At 44.5% G+C, this 12,851-nt stretch overlaps 1 protein-coding gene and 1 pseudogene across 1 annotated transcript in view; one reads left to right on the forward strand and one right to left on the reverse strand.

Moving 5' to 3' along the window:
- Window positions 1-12,851, reverse strand: part of BPGM (bisphosphoglycerate mutase) — a 54,054-nt gene that overhangs the window by 37,630 nt on the left and 3,573 nt on the right. The gene's annotated exons all lie outside the window — the stretch shown is intronic.
- LOC104364757 lies at window positions 4,302-8,980 on the forward strand (annotated as a pseudogene).

The raw sequence follows: 12,851 nt of genomic DNA on the forward strand, positions 1-12,851 counted from the left end.
CTCCCTGGAGTAGCAGAGGAGGGACACCTAATATTATACCTTGTGGCTACTTCCAGGTATTGTTCTCCGGTACTTTCACGTCCATAGCTCATATGCACCAAGCCTCCTCCTGTGCATATGTAATGCTCTCCCTGACAGGCTGCTGCTCTTCCATTGGACCACCTGGTGAATTCAGCTTAGCAGTGTCACATTTCCTGGTGCTGTCTTACCCCATGATAAATGCAAAAAGAACTTAGCAGTTTTGTGATTAAAAAGAGAGAAGCTTTTTTTTCAAAGGAGGTGTGAGCAAAACTTCCACTTTTGGCTTGAGTTACAGTTATGAGAGACAGGGGACAATGGACTTCAGATACATTGTGGCTTTAGGTGTTGTTAGTACTTGTTCCCATTCATTCCAACAGGAAAAATACATGTAAATATTTGTCTCAGTACACTGATATATTGAGATCACATAGAATATTCTAAAGTATATATATATACACACACAAGTCCCTAGAATATATCTCATATGCTTTTCAGATGAAGGTCATCCAAATATTTTCAACTAAAATTTCCAAAAGAATGTAACATACAACCTCAAGATGAGACAAATATATGGAAGAGCACAAAACTTAGTGCTAAGTATTACTTATCATAGGCAAGCAAAAGAATCGGTGCTTTCCCCTTTGGTTTTTGGTGTGTTTGTGGGTTGATGGGTTGATTTTTCTTTTTTTTTTTTTTTTAAAACAGTTTCACGTTGGAAGTGCTCTGCACTGGCCATACTTGTCCTTTACTCCCAGGTCACATGCAGCAATCTCTCGGAGGGAATTAATCTCACCTAATTTTAGGTGTCCACAGTATGGGTGCAAGCAGCCACCTCAGAGCCAACCTCTAAGCTCCAGTCACCGCCAAAAGATGTTTGGGCAAAACGAGGCAGCAGCATTCAGTGTGAATCATTACACCCAGATCCAGGGCTGCTCTTGGCTCTGGCCCATCTTGCTCTTTAGGCTCTCCAGACCTAATGCACTTCGCCCCACCAATAAAACCTGGTGGTGCTTTTCCCTACAGGCATCAGAGGGCAGCCAGCCCTCAGAGAAGGCTTGAATAGCAGGCCAAGAGCAAACCAGGTAGTCTTCCTACTGGTAAAGATTGTTTCCACTGGGACCTACCCAATTTGATCATTTTAAGTCTTGTTCTTCTCCGATGCCAAACACTGCTCATCTCAAAGCTGTGATTTTTGGTGAATTAGAATTCCTACATGCAGACGTCAACACAGGACACCTGACAGGCGCTACAATAAGCATTCAGCTTTAGTGCAAACCTTTGCATGCAGATCAAATCTGACTCTTCCTCACACACACAGTTCCTCATCTCATGCAAGGAACCCCTGGGCATTTTATCAAGCACACAATTTGCACTATTTCCCAGGCTAGTCATGATCCACTGACACATGCAGTACTTCTTTCCCAAAGGCCCTACCATCATCTGACAAGCCCAGCCACACCTTCAGGACAGAGAAACAGTGACAGCTCCTGTGTCTTGGGATGATCTGGGGAAAGCCTCACACCAACACATGCAAACAGCAAAGCAAAATGCAAACCTTCTGCCCCAAATCCTCTGACCAAAACATCTCTCATTCAAGAAACCACTGGAGAAAATCAAGCACCCACCTCCACGGGAGAACATGAACAGGCTGCAGAGGAAGCAACACAAAAATCTCAGAAGAAAATGAGAGGAAGGATAAATTACATTTTTCAGCCCTGCTCTCCACCAAGTCTCATTATCTGTCATCACACACACTACCCAGCTCCTAGCCACAGGAACACAAGGCTCTGTAATCTCTCCCCAAAAAGACAGGCTCAGAAGAATGCGAACAAACACTGCAGGGTTTTTTGCCCTTTCTTGTAGGAGATCCCATCTTACTGGCCAAACAGCCGGGCTTTGCAAGCTTTCACAGACTCGCAAAGAATAAGTCTCTAATGACACCAGTTTACCTTTGTGCTGCTCCAGTACAAAATCTGACTGATTCTGGCAGTTCCTACACTGCTATCTACATCATCTAGAGTCAAAGGACAACACTGTTGATATTAATAAAATGTTAGCACCACAAGCTCAAGCATCGAGGAAATACAAAGGAGAGCAAAGGCAAACTCGTATTTCATCTGGTCTCCAGGCTACCCTGAAAAAGCCAATCACGGGCATGGCTCAACATACTATTTTGCAAAAAAAAAAAAACCCCTGTGAAGTGCATATTGCATAAAATTTAGCAGTCATCAGAAAAAAGGGGGATAGCCTACTAGCAGTGCATGTGACCACTCTGGCGTTTCAAAATCGGGTGACTTCTCTGGAATGAGACAATCTTTGTCAGGATGTCTCCATGTGACTTCTGTTAACAAGTAAGACCAAGACAGAGGTCAGACATGGAAAACTGTTCTCTTTGAGCCCAGCTAACACCACAGAGTCCACCTCCCCAACAGTACTCACTCTGCACTCCATCTCTGGTCTTCTGTTAACCTCAGCTCCAGTCCCTCACCCACCACCAGCACTGCTCAGCATGAATGTCCACCAGATACAATGCCAAAACTGGCTGCTGGAAACACTAAACTGTGAAAAACTGCAAAACCCACACTTGCTGGACAGAGCAGACACAGGACAGGGTGAAGATCTGGTTGGTTGTGTTGCCATGGCACCAAAGAGAAATGTGAAGCAAGGTGGAAGTCGCGCTTACAAAAAGTTCTTTTGCTTTTCACAATAAATGCTTTGCACAACTGCTCAGCAGTTATGCCAAGAAATGTTTTGTGCTACAGCTCAAGGAACAGTGGCTTGACCACAGTCACACACACAGACATACACACTTGGCACAATAGCAGACAAATACTACCCTGAGTGTGTATCTAACTCAGAGAGATGAGAATTCAGTACCAAGTCGAAGGAACAGACCGATGGGTTTGTCCTCGTTGCCTCCTCCCAGAAGGGATGCCTTTTGGTAAGATTTGTGACCTCAGCTACACTGAGTGACTACCCAGGAGATTAAGCTTGTGATTACAACCATTTTTGTTTGTAGAGCTATATAGCCATTCTGCAGTGTTGTGCATTTATCGCTGGCAATCTCAAAGAATCTGTAGATGTTGCATAAAGAATAATCTGTACTATTTGTGAACCTGACTGCTTCTGTTGAGTGCAGCTGGGCCTACAGCAGACGAGCTGTTCGTGCATCTGGTGTCAGGCCTATAGTCACAGCAGTAAAGGGCATACCTATTAAAAGGTAAGACCAGCCACCCCTAGCCTCTCTAATCCTTGAGGACTGGCCAGAAGGCGAGGGGATTCATCTCTTACCAAATACCGTCATCACCTTAAATGCAACACTGGCACAGGGAACTTTTCTACAGCTCTGCAGGTGGCTGCTGTCCATTTCCCTGAACTCGGGGAAGGACAATAGGAAGGAAAAAAGGAAGTGTGAAAAACCCTTGACTAGGATGGCAGCAGGCCTCTCCGGCAGCTTGCCTTTAATACTGTCCACAGAACTCCTGTTATCACAATCTTTCCACTGATTTCACTGACCCCAAATCAAACTCCAAGAGTCTGAGCATACTCAGAGTGGTTTTACAGAGAAGGAATCCACAAAAAAGTAAAAGGCAAACACTGCATAATATAACTTCCATAATGTAATCGAAACATCACATCCTGCTGAGGATAGCTGATGGTGCTGACAAAAAAACAGGCAGAAGATTAAAGAGACAAACAATTACCTTGTCTGCCCTCAAATAAGCAGAGCAAAAAGTACAAAGCTACAAAGCAGCTGGGTATCTGCTGTGGGAAAAGCACCATTATACTCCCAACTAATGCTTGCACTTGAATGAATTCTCAAAGCATGAGCAAGCAGCAAAGTTTCTCATGCCTTAACATCCTGGACCACCTATTGCATCCTGCAGGTACATTTTTTTTCCACTGTGCTTCAACAAAACGGTATGCTCTCACCTGCAAAATTTCAAAGCCAGTTTGTAATGTGAAATTATAGACCACCTACCATTTATTTCTACACTTCTATATTTTACTCTGAAATATGGCCTGCACCTTCCTGAAAATAGTGGGACAATATGATCATCATGAGACTCATTAAAAACTCACCATTCTTCTGCAACTTTCAAAAAACATTAGAAGAAGCTTCTCCCGACACTAAAAATAACATTCTTCCTTAAAATCACTGCATTCTAAATTATTCCAACACAACAGCTTGCTTTTCCTCTCCTATTATCATGAGCATTCCTCCTTCACGAGGTCACCAAGGGCTGAAAGTTCCCAAATTCATGTAGGCTACCCACACGATGGGAGCTCTGCAAGAGCCTGGGCCACCATCACTGTCGTGGGGACAAGCCACTCCAGCTGCAGAGCTCAGAGCCCTTCCTCAGCCCCAGGCTCACCACCCACAGCCACAGAAAGAGCAGCTCCGAGGCCACGGGAAGAACCAGCAGGAACCCACCACAGCCCGGTGTAACGGAGGCCAGCTGCGGTAAGGCAGCGGCTGTCTCTGGGCTCCTCCCGTGGGGATCCTGCCGCTATTAAAGGGGCTCATTGGGCACTGCAGCAGAGCTCCCTGGCACAAAACTCTGTTCCCCGTGGTCCAGCTCTGGAGAACTGTCTTGGTGTTGGGGGCCCTGCTCTACCTGGCTGTTGGGCTGAGCCTGGGTGGGAGTGGGGCTACAGATAAATGGCTGGGGGCTGGCTTCAAGCCCAGGTTCCTGCATTTTTAAGATGAATATAGCTTTAAAAACACTGCATGGAAGAACTCTTCTTAAAACCCCTTTGTATGTGTTCCTTTAGTTTCTACATAAGCAGGAAAGAGCCTATAAGCTTTGATTTGAGATCTTAACCTTCTTTTTTCAGTCCCCAGCCAGGTAAGGCTGCAGCGATGGCTGCCATTGATGCTGGGTACTGCTACTTCAACTGCACCGACGTGTACCACCATGAGAGCAAAGTTGGAGAAGGCGCTGTGAAATGAGATGACCCCTTCATCAGCTGCAAGGTAAGGAACTGGTGACCTAGGATCCAGAAGAAAGCCTGCTTCGTGTAGAACATGTTCATAGGAGGAAATTCAGAGTGTGCGGAAAGGCAGTGTGCTATAGCATGGAGTAATTCAGAGCATAGTTCAGGTCAATAATGATCGAAGCTTCTTTTTGTCACCTTATTTTAAAGAGAGTTATCCTAGATAAACTCCACATTCTGTATTTTCATGGTACTGTTAAAAGTATGTATTACTCTCAAGTGGTCCCAGAAACTGTGCTTGTTTTTTACCCTGCTTATGCAGGTAATCCTGTATTTGACTCACCACTGAAATTATTAACTTACAAAGAGCTCTTTAATCCATATCTGCCTGTAATAACTGGCCTTTGCATGTCTTGACTAATGGAACAGGATCAGTTTTTCAGTTTACAATCCTGTTTGATCACATATGCCACCACAGCACATACTGCTCTCGGTATCACTGGCCGTCGGCCCATCCTGCTCACAGAGCAAGCCCCATCTGAAAAGCGCTAGGATGGCCTCATTCCACATCACCTTCCAAAGCAGACAGGTGCTCTCCTCTCAAGAGCAGGACAGAAGGGTTCCAGGAGCAGGAAAGCACCCAAGAGCTTTAACCCAGGAGGTCACAGTGTGCCTTGGCTTTTTATCTCTAGCTATGGTGCACATTTCATGAAAAGCCTCTGGTGAAGGGAGCCTGCCAGAAGACTCTTGCTGCCCTGAAACTGGATTACCTGGATCTCTACCTCATGCACTGGCCTCTTGCGTCCAAGGTATAGTAACAGCAATGCCTTCAGCTCTTCCTCCTGGGAGACCTCCTCAAAACTGCCAGTAACACTTGCAGCACTACTGCTGCTCCAGTCCAGAAAGAGCATGTGTCTGTGGTGTGTGCCAGCACTGCTCCAGTGCTGCTCATTCAGCTTCACTCTGGCCACGTGGGCCAGGCTCTTGATCTCTGCCTCTGAGACCGCGGCTTGAACAGCGTCCTCTGCCCTTTCGATAGTGGGAGAGGCAGACCTAGCACCAGCATCAGGCCTCCCAGCTGCAAGCTTGAGCTGTGCTGCTTGACTTTTGGCTATGCAGTGTCTTCTACAAATCCAAAGTATACTCATCTGCCACTGACTTAGCCTCCTACTTTGTGGGAAGGAGGGCTGAGCTTTGCTGCCTGACAGATGTTCTTTCCTCTGCATGTTACAGAATCACAAAGTGAAAGAAAATGCTTCTGTTTTTCTGTCTTCAATCATTGAATCCTTAATACAGCACAGATTGAGCTGACCGTTGCTGCAGGAGCCTTAGTGTTGTTTCACAGACCTTAGATTTCAAAAGTGGAGACTTTCTGACATCCAAGTTTCATACTTCATGTACTTCAAAGATGCTGATGTCTCAGTCTGAGCTTTTCCTTTCTGCTACAGACAAGTTAAGACCTCCATCCTACCTGTTGCTTTTGAGCTTATCAACTGTTTGTCTTACTTTCAAAACTGTCATGGTTAGTTTTATGTGAACAAAGCCTTTGAGTAAAAGTGTTGCAGCATAAAACTCTGACATCTGCACAACATACTAGGTGTAGAGCAATATGGTGATGTGGGGATCTATCTATGTTCTTGTATATCTGAGATGTTCTGATTTTTCTAGTGACATCAACTTAAACTGAGGCTCTCCGCACAGAAGACCTGTGTATGCACATAATACCTTATTCAGCAGATGTGGCTCACCCTAGACCTAACTTAAATGGTCTCAGGACCTGAACAGGTCTCCAAAAAACATAGTCTTCAGAAAAACGAACCTTCAAAATACAGTTCTTGTTCTTCCTTAATAGGCATGATAGAGGAGTACAGCAAGCTTGTTTGTTCCGCTTTGTTCCGTAAGTAATGTGACTTGTTTATCTGTGCGTGATTTGGTCAGTCACCACTTTGCTGGGTCCAGGAAATATATCTGTCCCTCCAGCTAGGAGTGGTTGCTGGCAAAAAGCAATAAATCTGCATAAACAATGTAGATGAGTATTAGTATTTTCTGTACTAGAAGTTAAAGCTATCCTGGTCCTCAGTTGTCTTGGTATTAACTTCCCACCAAAGAGTGTTTCAAGCATTTTCTTTGTCACTGACAGGCAGGAGAGGAGCTGTTTCCCACAGATGACAAAGGCATGTCAATACCCAGCAACACAGATATTCTATATACATGGGAGGTAACTTCAGACACGGTGGGAAAAATGTGTTATCTGTCCTTGGCAGTCTTTCCCATGCTTTCATTACCTTCAGCAGTCAAAGTTCTTATGTATTTATTGTACAGTATACAATGGAGCTTTTCAAAACACATATGCTTAGTCAAGCTGATAATCTTCAGTGGAGCTACAGACCAGACTGCTTGACCATAACAACCACAGAACTGTCTTTACCACAGTTCTTAAACGGCTCAAATACACTTTGCATTAATAAAAATATTTTAAGCTGTGATCTTGCCTACAGCGTGGAGTACCACCCTGCAGTGCTGGCTCGACAGCACATTACTGATTATCATTATTTTCCACATGTAAATAACTTAGTGTGAATTTCTGCCATCTCAGGAAATGAGCCTTTGGGCTTGGGTGAGATGAAAGACATGGCGCAAATACATCAGTGCGCACTTTTGACCAAGAGACTAACTTTGCAACTCCAAACAGTTGTCTTTCGCTCCCCTTGAAGGGAAATGATCCATACCAGGACAAACATCTTCAGGCCCTGTCTTCTATAGTGGATGCTGACTTTGCTCCTCTGTGTGTTAGGCTACAGAAGAGCTGGTGGATGATGGTCTGGTAAAAGTCATTGGAATCTCCAACTTAACGATGAGCAGATTGAAAGAATCTTGAACAAACCAGGACTGAAGTACAGGCCTGGAAATAACCAGGTAAGCTGCAAAGTGACTGCAGGTGACTAGTTTTTAGGGGTTATAAAGATCTGATTATAATTGAATAAGGAGATGGGAAAAGGGAGAACAAAGTAGACACAGCATGTTAACAACCTATGATTATTTTTACAACATGAGGATGTTGTAGATCTCCTGTATCCTGATAGGGAATGAAGTTGTGGTACACATTAAAACCGTAACTTCTTAAAATACCTTACTTGTTCTGTTATTAGTAACAGCATCAATGTTATTAATAGCATATAACTGTTCACACAACACATTCATTTCTTCTCACGCATGCATGCACATATGCAGGCACAATTCACTCAGTCACCCAGTTGGAAATGGGAGGTCAGTTTTTACTGTATATGCAGAAGCAGAGCATGTATTGGCACACTAGTGGCTTCCTGGTATCTGCCCTGGAGATTTTTCTATTTATATAAAATTAAAATGTATGTATACACACACAAAAAAATCACGTAGTCTTTGCCTGCACATAGCAGCCACTGCCCTCTTGTATGCAGTAGCTACATAACTTGCTGTAGATGCTTATTTCTCTGAGTACCCTTGTACAGATTCAGACATTTCTTAGAGTTCTGAATTCAGTAGTTCTTGCAGGTTTCACCAAGAGTACTAGTCTCCAGAGCGTATCAGTCCTAAGGATACTTCAACACTTTCTTTGCATGTAGTAACCAAAAAAAAAAGAGCAGGCTAAAAGAAAATAAAATGCATCTCTGTTCAAAACTACAGACATCTACAGAACCACTTCCAACAAACTCTCAAGAAAGGGGCTTTTATGACAAGAATAGAGAAGAAGGGACAACAGAGCAGATGCAGCATGTCCTTCTGATTGCAACTTTGGATAGTCTTTATTCTCTCTGCCAATGAATTATTAGAAATAGATGCCTTTCCCTCCTTCATGAAACAGTTGTTTATTATAACCAGCTCCTCTCCCTTGTAGACTTGTTCTTTATTTTTGTGGATTTTGCTTACAGTTTCTGATTTGTTCAGAGAGGTGATTTCCAGCTGTTTCTCTTGTTAGATGTCTGTCTTTGAAATGACTAAAAAGGAGATGGCAACTATTTTCAGCTTTAACAGAAACTAGGGAGTCCATACAATGAGCGAGCAAGTGGTAGCATTCAGTATTTTTTTTCCAAACCCTTGAGTTATAATTCTATATACGCAGAGGTTTTGCATCTAATCATTGCCTAGAAGGCTGAGAGCCCAAATGAAAATATGACTTGGGTATTCCCAGTGTACAAACAGCACCCACTATCCAGGAAAACAAATATGGAACAAATCCATTCTATAGTTATATAGTTCAGATCCTGCCTCAGTGGCTCCTCTAAGTACCCACCAAAGCTTCATATATTAAAAAAAAAAAAAAAAACAAAAACAAAAAAAACAAAACCACCACCAACCTATGGCTGAAATTAAGTCTTTTACTCCCTTCAGGTGCAAAACTCACAAGGAGTACCCTTTCAATGCAGAATACTGAGGATGGTCATATCCTGCCCTCCTCCAGAGCCTGGTCTGATATTCTTCCTCTCAGTTTATCTAGCTTCCTTATTGCATCTCTTTTCCTACAGCCAATGAAATCAAAGGATAAGTATTCAGTGATTTTGTTGTTGTTGCTATTTCTTTTTTGAAAGAGGATATAGTAAAATTGTTCTAAAAAAATAAAATGTGTGCTGTAATAACTCTCTGCCAAAATGTGGAATTATTAAGGAGAAGACAGGGAGAGACTCTGAACTACAGATTGACATTTATACTCTTATCTTGCATCAACACAACAGGCCTAAGGAGGATAGTCAAGCAGTTGTGAGTGCTGGAGAAAAATATCTAATAAATGTGTGAACTAACGACCAACCTCCTTAGGATGAGTGAGAAAACCAGGAATTTCACCACTCCAGAACTAACTGAGAAGAGGTTTTTACTACTTTTCCATCTTAAAAAAAAAAAAAAAAATCCATATGCTGACAACAGACACATGCATACTCAGCAGTATTTTTACAGACTCTCTCCTGTGTGCCAGAATACAACAGCTTGGTAGGTTTTGGATACAATACTATTTCAACAGGGGCTTCAGATTATTGCTAGTTGTAAAATTCTATCCTTAGGTGGAAAATTATTAGCAAGCAAAAAAACCCACAACCACAACAGAACTTGCACCTGCCATTTCATTCAAGTGTCCACATTTGAGAAAACTAATCTTTAAATGCAGCAATAAGATTCCTGACTGATCAAAAAGATCTTTTGCTTTGAAAGTGTGAGTGTTTATGCTCCTGCCCAGATCTTATAGTTAGAAGTGAGACAGGATGCTGGACCCCAATACCATTTGACCTTAGGAATTGAGTTTGTTCTTTACTACCTCCATTATTTTTTGTTTCAATATTCTGCTTGTTGCAGATAAAACAGTTAATTTTTTTCAGACTAAAACTTTCAAAAGAAAGTAATATACAACCCCCTGAGCCAGGAACAAAAAGTAACAGAAGGATGCAGTGCAAGTATTTTTAGTGCTTCTGTACAGAACTAATAGGCATTAGCCTACTGCAGCCAAACAAAAGAAATGAGAATTTACTTGCTGTTCTGTTTTGAAGATGTGGTTTATATTTCAGACACATGCTGCACAGCTCTCCTTGGCCTTTGCTCCTAAGTCACAGGCAGCTGCTCCTAACTTCAGGTACCCACCTCAGGGCCAACTTCTGAGCTCCAGTCACAGCCAACGGAGATTTGGACTGAACAAGACTGCTGCCTTCAGCATGATCCCTTACACCCATGATGGTAGCTGCCCTTGGTTCAGACCCAACTTGCTTTTTTAAGTCTCTCTAGACCTCAGGCACCCTCTCTCCTGTGAGCAAAGGTGAAGCACAGAGAGGTCGGCTGCAGTCACCTGCACTTCGGGGACACGGATCCTCTCTGGGACAAAGCCACTCGGCGCTTTCCCCTGCGGGCACCAGAGGGCAGCCAGCCCCCAGAGGAGACCCACGTTGCCCCTTCCCCACGGGCCACCAGCCCCCAAGTTCGGGCCACAGCCCCCAGCGATGTCGGGGGGGCATTTCAGATGCCACACAACCCGGGTGTCTGCCCCCCGGCAGGGAAAACTCAGCCCCTCGGTGCTGCGCCCAAACTGCCAGCCTCCCTGCCAGCCTCGGGAGCCAACTCCCCTGGCAGCACCAAACGCTCTGAGCCCAGGACACCCAGCCCAGGACGGGTGCTTGAGGATGATGGCCCATCTGGCTCCAACCACCTCCTCCAGCATCCCTCTTCAACCCAGCCACCCTCTCCCACCACTGTCCTGGCCTCACAGCCCCAGGGCTGCAGCTGGGGACCCCGAGCCCTCCCACAGCAGCACAGAATTGGGAGACTGGCTCACCCCCACGGGGGAGCAGCAGGGCCTGAGCCCACCAACCCCTTTGGCCTCTCTGCCTCCGGCAGATCCCAGCCCCAGAGGGCACAGTGCAGAGACACAAGTCCCAGCAGCCCAGCGACAGCAGAGCCGGGCACCTGGGCTCCCCACACACCCCTACAAACACGGACACACACTCTGTAGTATATCTAGCACAGGAGACGTGCAGAGCAGGTCTTAAGGAATCAATCCTCAAACCTCTTTTCCATCTGATGCTCAAACTCGAGCCATCAAAATAATCAAGGTTCCTTTAACACCAGGCAAGATGAGGAACTACTTGCTTTTGTGGCTGTGTCACCTTTCTGTTTCCTCTTGCTGGGCAGGTGACCAAACATATAACCATAAAGTTGCACATTAGTTTTCACAGGAAAATAGTAAAACCTTTGCCCATGAAAAGAGGCACCTTAGGAACTTCTTTCCAAAATTTCCACGTTCAATTCATGAACATATAATCCAAGAACATTTGTTTTGCAGCTTCCTGAAGGAAGCAACCCATAGAACCCTCAGCAATCCCCAGGCTGAGGTGAGACAGCTTTGCTGAGACTAAATACACATTTTTAATGAACAATAAAGATACAATGTTTGCTATGGTGCAGCGAAAGCCAAAGGTTTAGACCAGACTTTTCAGTGGTATACCTCTTCCAGCATGGGTCACCTAGTGGCTGCAGTCCCCTCAGAAATAGGCCTTTTCAGCATGGACCTCCTTCATACAGTACACCTATGTTTCCAACAGTGTAGCTGAGCCAGCGCGCTTTGGGGTTAAATTCTGGTATGAGATAAGGTGTTTACATCGTTTTTGGAGGCAGCTGGAATTGATCCTGGCTGGCACTGAGCAGTTTGTGGTCTCCACACAGGTCACCACTGCCATCCCCTGATACTCCCTGCAATTTATGTCCTTTCCATTCCACCCTTCACCTCACTGAAAGAGATATTAAGAATTGTTTCACCCTTGTATAAACTCTACCTTTATCATCATCAAAATCTTGTTATATATTCATTATGCACTGTATTCCTTGTCCGTGCACACCAGACTAGTGTAGTTAACATCTCACCAGTGTGAACATAACACACATCACAAACCCACCCCTTCCCCAGCAGACAAAATTTTCAGGATCAACACTGCAACAATCTTAACATATACTTTCCAAACCCTTCTAAAATTTTTTCCAAAGTCAACCATATTGCTGGACTCCCAGCATTATCCTTGGCCACGCTGCTAATCTCCTGTCTTCTGCCATGCTTCCTTCAGTACGATACATGTAAACCACTCCCTGACACCCCACCAGCTGATCAGGGGATACCAGAGGGGCAGTAGTAACTGTGCTCAGACCTTGGAGCTTTCAGGCCACAGCATCAGTGATCACTGCTTTTTCTGGGTCCCTCCTCCCTTTGCCTGTAAACACAATCCAGCATCCAAGCCAGTAGAGTCAATTACCCCTTTTTCCCAGTCCCTCTGTGGGGGTTTCTCATCCGTGGGATCAGTAAGATCAGGCCATTGCTTCACACAGCCCTTCACTAGCGGATCCTAAAGCCTTCCTCCCTTTTGCAATGCACTGCTTCCAAGTAG

The sequence above is a fragment of the Tyto alba genome, unplaced genomic scaffold (genome assembly GCF_018691265.1).
Source record: "Tyto alba isolate M040663 unplaced genomic scaffold, T.alba_DEE_v4.0 Super-Scaffold_21, whole genome shotgun sequence".
Classification (NCBI taxonomy): domain Eukaryota; kingdom Metazoa; phylum Chordata; class Aves; order Strigiformes; family Tytonidae; genus Tyto; species Tyto alba.